Source organism: Conger conger, chromosome 19 (genome assembly GCF_963514075.1).
Source record: "Conger conger chromosome 19, fConCon1.1, whole genome shotgun sequence".
In the NCBI taxonomy this organism is placed as follows: domain Eukaryota; kingdom Metazoa; phylum Chordata; class Actinopteri; order Anguilliformes; family Congridae; genus Conger; species Conger conger.
The window spans coordinates 2207901-2215400 of NC_083778.1; the positions used below are offsets into that span (position 1 = coordinate 2207901).

General features: G+C 60.0%; 1 protein-coding gene and 1 pseudogene across 1 annotated transcript in view; both read left to right on the forward strand.

The window, feature by feature from the left end:
- The window catches only part of LOC133118956 (NACHT, LRR and PYD domains-containing protein 3-like), a 179462-nt pseudogene that overhangs the window by 45684 nt on the left and 126278 nt on the right, over positions 1–7500 (forward strand).
- The window catches only part of LOC133118972 (tripartite motif-containing protein 16-like), a 16658-nt gene that overhangs the window by 7373 nt on the left and 1785 nt on the right, over positions 1–7500 (forward strand). The gene's annotated exons all lie outside the window — the stretch shown is intronic.

Sequence of the window (7500 nt, forward strand, 5' to 3'; positions counted from 1 at the left end):
GGCAGAGGGGTGTGTGTGTGTGTGTGTGGGGCGGAGGTGTGTGTGTGTGTGTGAGGGGGATGGGTATGTGTGTGTGTGTTTGGGGCGGAGGGGTATGTGTGTGTGTGTGTGTGTGTGTGTGTGTGTGTGTGTGTGTGGGGCGGAGGGGTGTATGGGGGGGGGCGTATGTGTGTGTGGGGCGGGGAGGGGTATGTGTGTGTCTGTGCGTGGGGTGGGGGGGGTATATGTGTGAGTGTGCGTGGGGGGGGGGGGTTTTTGGGAGGGGTATGTGTGTGTGTGTGTGTGGGGGGTGTGTGTGTGTGTGGGGCGGAGGGGTATGTGTGTGTGTGTGTGTGTGGGGCGGAGTGGTGTGTAAAGGGGGTATGTGTGTGTGTGTGTGTGTGTGTGTGTGTGTGTGGGGCGGAGGGGTGTGTGAAGGGGGTATGTGTGTGTGTGTGTGTGGGGCGGAGGGGTATGTGTGTGTGTCTCCGTGGGGTGGAGGGGTATGTGTGTGTGTGTGTGTTTGGGGCGGAGGGGTATGTGTGTGTGTGTGTGGGGCGGAGGGGTATGTTTGTGTGTATGTGTGTGGGGCGGAGGGGTGTGTGTGTGTATGTGGATGTGTGTGTGTGGGGCGTGTGTATGGGGCGCGTGTGTGGGGGGGGTATGTGTGTGTGTATGTGTGTGTGGGGCGGAGGGGTGTGTGAAGGGGGTATATGTGTGTGTGTGTGTGTGTGGGGCAGAGGGGTGTGTGAAGGGGGTATGTGCGTGTATGTGTGTGTGGGGCGGAGGGGTAGGTGAGTGTGTGTGTGTGTGTGTGTGGGGCGGAGGGGAATGTGTGTGTATGTGACTGTGTGGATGTGTGTGTGGGGCGTGTGTGGGGGGTGTGTGTGTGTGTGTGTGGGGCGGAGGGGTATGTGTGTATGTGGATGTGTGTGGATGTGTGTGTGTGTGTGTGGGGCGTGTGTGGGGGGTGTGTTTGTGTGGGGGGGGGGCGTATGTGTGTGAAAGTGTGTGTGTGTGTGTGTGGGGCAGAGGGGTATGTGTGTGTGTGTGTGTGTGGGGGGTGTGTGTGTGGGGCGGAGGGGTATGTGTGTGTGTGTGTGGGGCGGAGTGGTGTGTGAAGGGGGTTTGTGTGTGTGTGTGTGTGTGTGTGTGTGTGTGTAGGGCGGAGGGGTATGTGTGTGTGTCTGCGTGGGGTGGAGGGGTATGTGTGTGTGGGGGGGGTATGTGTGTGTGTGTGTGTTTGGGGCGGAGGGGTATGTGTGTGTGTGTGTCTGGGGCAGAGGGGTATGTTTGTGTGTGTGTGTGGGGCGGAGGGGTGTGTGTGTGTATGTGGATGTGTATGTGTGTGGGGGGTGTGTGTGTGGGGGGGGGCGCGTGTGTGTGTGGGGGGGTATGTATGTGTATGTGTGTGTGTGTGTGTGTGGGGGGGGGGTATGTGTGAGTGTGTGTGGGGGGGGGTATGTGGGAGGGGTATGTCTGTGTGTGTGTGTGTGCGTGTGTGGGGCGGAGGGGTATGTGTGTGTGTGGGGCGGAGGGGTATGTGTGTGTGTGTGGGGCGGAGGGGTTAATGGGGGGGGGCGTATGTGTGTGAGGGTGTGTGTGTGTGGGGCGGAGGGGTATGTGTGTGTGTGTGTGTGTGTGTATGTGGATGTGTGTATGTGTGGGGCGTGTGTTTGGGGGGTGTGTGGGTGTGTGTGGGGGGGGGCGTATGTGTGTGTGTGTGTGTTTGGGGGGGAATGTGTGTGTGTTTGTGTGTTTGTGTGTGTTTGGGGGGGGTGTGTTTCTGTGTGTGTGGGGCGGAGGGGTGTGTGGGGTGGGTATGGTTGTGCGTGTGTGGGGCGGAGGGGTATGTGTGTGTGTGTGTGTGTGTGGATGTGTGTGTGTGGGGCGTGTGTATGGGGCGCGTGTGTGGGGGGGGTATGTGTGTGTGTATGTGTGTGTGGGGCGGAGGGGTAGGTGAGTGTGTGTGTGTGTGTGTGTGGGGCGGAGGGGAATGTGTGTGTATGTGACTGTGTGGATGTGTGTGTGGGGCGTGTGTGGGGGGTGTGTGTGTGTGTGTGTGGGGCGGAGGGGTATGTGTGTATGTGGATGTGTGTGGATGTGTGTGTGTGTGTGTGTGTGGGGCGTGTGTGGGGGGTGTGTTTGTGTGGGGGGGGGCGTATGTGTGTGAAAGTGTGTGTGTGTGTGTGTGGGGCAGAGGGGTATGTGTGTGTGTGTGTGTGTGTGGGGGGTGTGTGTGTGGGGCGGAGGGGTATGTGTGTGTGTGTGTGGGGCGGAGTGGTGTGTGAAGGGGGTTTATGTGTGTGTGTGTGTGTGTGTGTGTGTGTGTGTAGGGCGGAGGGGTATGTGTGTGTGTCTGCGTGGGGTGGAGGGGTATGTGTGTGTGGGGGGGGTATGTGTGTGTGTGTGTGTTTGGGGCGGAGGGGTATGTGTGTGTGTGTGTCTGGGGCAGAGGGGTATGTTTGTGTGTGTGTGTGGGGCGGAGGGGTGTGTGTGTGTATGTGGATGTGTATGTGTGTGGGGGGTGTGTGTGTGGGGGGGGGGCGCGTGTGTGTGTGGGGGGGTATGTATGTGTATGTGTGTGTGTGTGTGTGTGGGGGGGGGGTATGTGTGAGTGTGTGTGGGGGGGGGTATGTGGGAGGGGTATGTCTGTGTGTGTGTGTGTGTGCGTGTGTGGGGCGGAGGGGTATGTGTGTGTGTGGGGCGGAGGGGTATGTGTGTGTGTGTGGGGCGGAGGGGTTAATGGGGGGGGGCGTATGTGTGTGAGGGTGTGTGTGTGTGGGGCGGAGGGGTATGTGTGTGTGTGTGTGTGTGTGTATGTGGATGTGTGTATGTGTGGGGCGTGTGTTTGGGGGGTGTGTGGGTGTGTGTGGGGGGGGGCGTATGTGTGTGTGTGTGTGTTTGGGGGGGAATGTGTGTGTGTTTGTGTGTTTGTGTGTGTTTGGGGGGGGTGTGTTTCTGTGTGTGTGGGGCGGAGGGGTGTGTGGGGTGGGTATGGTTGTGCGTGTGTGGGGCGGAGGGGTATGTGTGTGTGTGTGTGTGTGTGTGTGTGTGTGTGTGTGTGTGTGTGCGGCGGAGGGGTATGTGTGTTTGTGTGTGTGTGTGGGGCGGAGGGGTGTGTGTGTGTGGGGCGGAGGGGTTTTTGGGGGGGACGTATGTGTGTGTGTGTGTGGGGCGGAGGGGTATGTGTTTGTGTGTGCGTGGGTTGGGGGAGGTGTGTGTGTGTGTGGGTGTGTGTGTGTGGGGCGTGGGGGGGGTTTTTGGGAGGGGTATGTGTGTGTGTGTGTGTGTGTGTGTGTGTGTGGGGCAGAGGGGTGTGTGTGTGTGTGTGGGGCGGAGGTGTGTGTGTGTGTGTGTGTGTGTGTGTGTGTGAGGGGGAGGGGGAGGGGTATGTGTGTGTGTGTTTGGGGCGGAGGGGTATGTGTGTGTGTGTGTGTGTGTGTGTGTGTGTGTGTGTGTGGGGCGGAGGGGTGTATGGGGGGGGCGTATGTGTGTGTGTGTGTGGGGCGGGGAGGGGTATGTGTGTGTCTGTGCGTGGGGTGGGGGGGGGTATGTGTGTGTGTGTGGGGCAGAGGAGTATGTGTGTGTGTGTGTGTGTGTGGGGCGGAGGGGTATGTGTGTGTGTGTGTGTGTGTGGGGCGGAGTGGTGTGTGAAGGGGGTATGTGTGTGTGTGTGTGTGTATGGGGCGGAGGGGTGTGTGAAGGGGGTATGTGTGTGTGTGTGTGTGTGGGGCGGAGGGGTATGTGTGTGTGTCTCCGTGGGGTGGAGGGGTATGCGTGTGTGTGGGGGGGGTATGTGTGTGTGTGTGTTTGGGGCGGAGGGGTATGTGTTTGTGTGTGTGGGGCGGAGGGGTATGTTTGTGTGTGTGTGTGTGTGTGTGTGGGGCGGAGGGGTGTGTGTGTGTATGTGGATGTGTGTGTGTGGGGCGTGTGTGTGGCGCGCGTGTGTGTGTGGGGGGCGCGTGTGTGTGTGGGGGGGGTATATGTGTGTGTGTGTGTGTGTGTGGGGCAGAGGGGTGTGTGAAGGGGGTATGTGTGTGTGTGTGTGTGTGTGTGGGGCGGAGGGGTATGTGTGTGTGTCTGCGTGGGGTGGAGGGGTATGTGTGGGGGCGGTATGTGTGTGTGTGTGTGTCTGGGGCGGAGGGGTATGTGTGTGTGTGTGTCTGGGGCGGAGGGGTATGTTTGTGTGTGTGTGTGGGGCGGAGGGGTATGTGTGTCTGTGTGTGTGTGTGTGTGTGTGGGGGGGAGGGCGTATGTGTGTGTGTGGGGGGGGCTATGTGTGTGTTTGTATCTGTGTGTGTGTGTGGGGGGCGGAGGGGTATGTGTGTGTGTGTGGCGGAGGGGTATGTGTGTGTGTGTGTGTGTGTGTGTGGGGGGGGTGTGTGTGTGTGGGGGGGGGCGTGTGTGTGGGTGGGGGGGGGTATGTGTGTGTGTATGTGTGTGTGGGGCAGAGGGGTACGTGTGTGTGTGTGTGTGGGCGGAGGGATATGTGTATGTGTGTGTGGGGCGGAGGGGTATGTGTGTGTGTGTGTGTGTGTGTGGAGGGGGGGTATGTGTGTGTGTGTGTGTGTATGTGTGTGTGGGGCGGAAGGGTATGTGTGTGTGTGTGTGTGTGTGTGTGTGTGTGGGGGGAGGGCGTATGTGTGTGTGTGGGTGGGGGGTATGTGTATGTGTGTGTGGGGCGGAGGGGTATGTGTGTGTGTATGGGGCGGAGGGGTATGTGTGTGTGTGTGTGTGTGTGTGTGTGTGTGGAGGGGGGGTATGTGTGTGTGTGTGTGTGTGTGTGGAGGGGGGGTATGTGTGTGTGTGTATGTGGATGTTTGTGTGTGTGGGGGGTGTGTGTGTGGGGGGGAGGGGTGTATGGGGCGGGGGCGTATGTGTTTGTTGGTGTGTGTGTGTGGGGCGGAGGGGTATGTGTGTGTGTGTGTGCGTGGGGTGGAGGGGTGTGTGTGTGTGTGGGAGGGGTGTGTGTGTGTGTGTGTGTGGGGGGGGTATGTGTGTGTGTCTGTGTGTGTGTGGGGGGGGTATGTGTGTGTGTGTGTGTGTGTGGGGGGGGTATGTGTGAGTGTGCGTGGGGGGGGGGGGTTTTGGGAGGGGTATGTGTGTGTGTGTGTGTGTGGGGCGGAGGGGTATGTGTGTGTGTGGGGCGGAGGGGTTTGTGTGTGTGTGTGGGGCGGAGGGGTTTATGGGGGGGGCGTATGTTTGTGTGTGTGTCTGTGTGTGTGAGGGGGAGGGGTATGTGTGTGTGTGTGTGGGGCGGAGGGGTGTGTGGGGTGGGTATGGTTGTCCGTGTGTGGGGCGGAGGGGTGTGTGGGTGTGTGTGTGTGTGTGTGGGGCGGAGGGGTGTGTGGGGGCGGTAAATGTGTGTGTGGGGCGGAGGGGTATGTGTTTGTATGTGTGTGTGTGTGGGGCGGAGGAGTATGTGTTTGTGTGTGCGTGGGTTGCAGGGGTATGTGTGTGTGTGGGGGGGTATGTGTGTGTGTCTGTGTGTGTGTGGGGCGGAGGGGTATGTGTGTGTGTGTGTGTGTGTGTGTGTGTGGGGCGGAGGGGTGTGGGGGGAGGGGTGTGGGGGGGAGGGGTGTGTGTGTGTGTGTGGGGCGGAGGGGTGTATGGGGCGGGGGCGTATGTGTTTGTTGGTGTGTGTGTGTGGGGCGGAGGGGTATGTGTGTGTGTGTGCGTGGGGTGGAGGGGTATGTGTGTGTGTGGGGGGGTATGTGTGTGTGTCTGTGTGTGTGTGGGGCGGAGGGGTTTGTGTGTGTGTGTGTGTGTGTGTGGGGCAGAGGGGTACGTGTGTGTGTGTGTGTGGGCGGAGGGATATGTGTATGTGTGTGTGGGGCGGAGGGGTATGTGTGTGTGTGTGTGTGTGTGTGGAGGGGGGGTATGTGTGTGTGTGTGTGTGTATGTGTGTGTGGGGCGGAAGGGTATGTGTGTGTGTGTGTGTGTGTGTGTGTGTGTGGGGGGAGGGCGTATGTGTGTGTGTGGGTGGGGGGTATGTGTATGTGTGTGTGGGGCGGAGGGGTATGTGTGTGTGTATGGGGCGGAGGGGTATGTGTGTGTGTGTGTGTGTGTGTGTGTGTGTGTGGAGGGGGGGTATGTGTGTGTGTGTGTGTGTGTGTGGAGGGGGGGTATGTGTGTGTGTGTATGTGGATGTTTGTGTGTGTGGGGGGTGTGTGTGTGGGGGGGAGGGGTGTATGGGGCGGGGGCGTATGTGTTTGTTGGTGAGTGTGTGTGGGGCGGAGGGGTATGTGTGTGTGTGTGTGCGTGGGGTGGAGGGGTGTGTGTGTGTGTGGGAGGGGTGTGTGTGTGTGTGTGTGTGGGGGGGGTATGTGTGTGTGTCTGTGTGTGTGTGGGGGGGGTATGTGTGTGTGTGTGTGTGTGGGGGGGGTATGTGTGAGTGTGCGTGGGGGGGGGGGGTTTTGGGAGGGGTATGTGTGTGTGTGTGTGTGTGGGGCGGAGGGGTATGTGTGTGTGTGGGGCGGAGGGGTTTGTGTGTGTGTGTGGGGCGGAGGGGTTTATGGGGGGGGCGTATGTTTGTGTGTGTGTCTGTGTGTGTGAGGGGGAGGGGTATGTGTGTGTGTGTGTGGGGCGGAGGGGTGTGTGGGGTGGGTATGGTTGTCCGTGTGTGGGGCGGAGGGGTATGTGTGTGTGGGTGTGTGTGTGTGTGTGTGGGGCGGAGGGGTGTGTGGGGGCGGTAAATGTGTGTGTGGGGCGGAGGGGTATGTGTTTGTATGTGTGTGTGTGTGGGGCGGAGGAGTATGTGTTTGTGTGTGCGTGGGTTGCAGGGGTATGTGTGTGTGTGGGGGGGTATGTGTGTGTGTCTGTGTGTGTGTGGGGCGGAGGGGTATGTGTGTGTGTGTGTGTGTGTGTGTGTGTGGGGCGGAGGGGTGTGGGGGGAGGGGTGTGGGGGGGAGGGGTGTGTGTGTGTGTGTGGGGCGGAGGGGTGTATGGGGCGGGGGCGTATGTGTTTGTTGGTGTGTGTGTGTGGGGCGGAGGGGTATGTGTGTGTGTGTGCGTGGGGTGGAGGGGTATGTGTGTGTGTGGGGGGGTATATGTGTGTGTCTGTGTGTGTGTGGGGCGGAGGGGTTTGTGTGTGTGTGTGTGTGTGTGTGTGTGGGGCGGAGGGGTTTGTGCCGGCGGTATGTGTGTGTGTGTGGGGTGGAGGGGTGTGTGGGGGCGGTATGTGTGTGTGTTTGGGCCGGAGGGGTATGTGTGTGTGTGTGTGGGGGGGGGGGGTATGTCTGTGTGTGGATGTGTGTGTGTGTGTGGCGGGGGTATGTGTGAGTGTGTGGGGTGGAGGGGTGTGTGTGTGTGGGGCAGAGGGGTATGTGTGTGTGTGTGGGGTGGAGGGGTGTGTGTGTGTGGGGCGGAGGTGTGTGTGTGTGTGAGGTGGAGGGGTATGTGTGTGTCGGTGTGTGTGTGTGGGGGGGCGTATGTGTGTGTGTGTGGGGAGGGGTATGTGTCTGTATGTGTGTGTGTGTGGGGCGGAGGGGTTTTTGGGGGGGGCGTATGTGTGTGTGT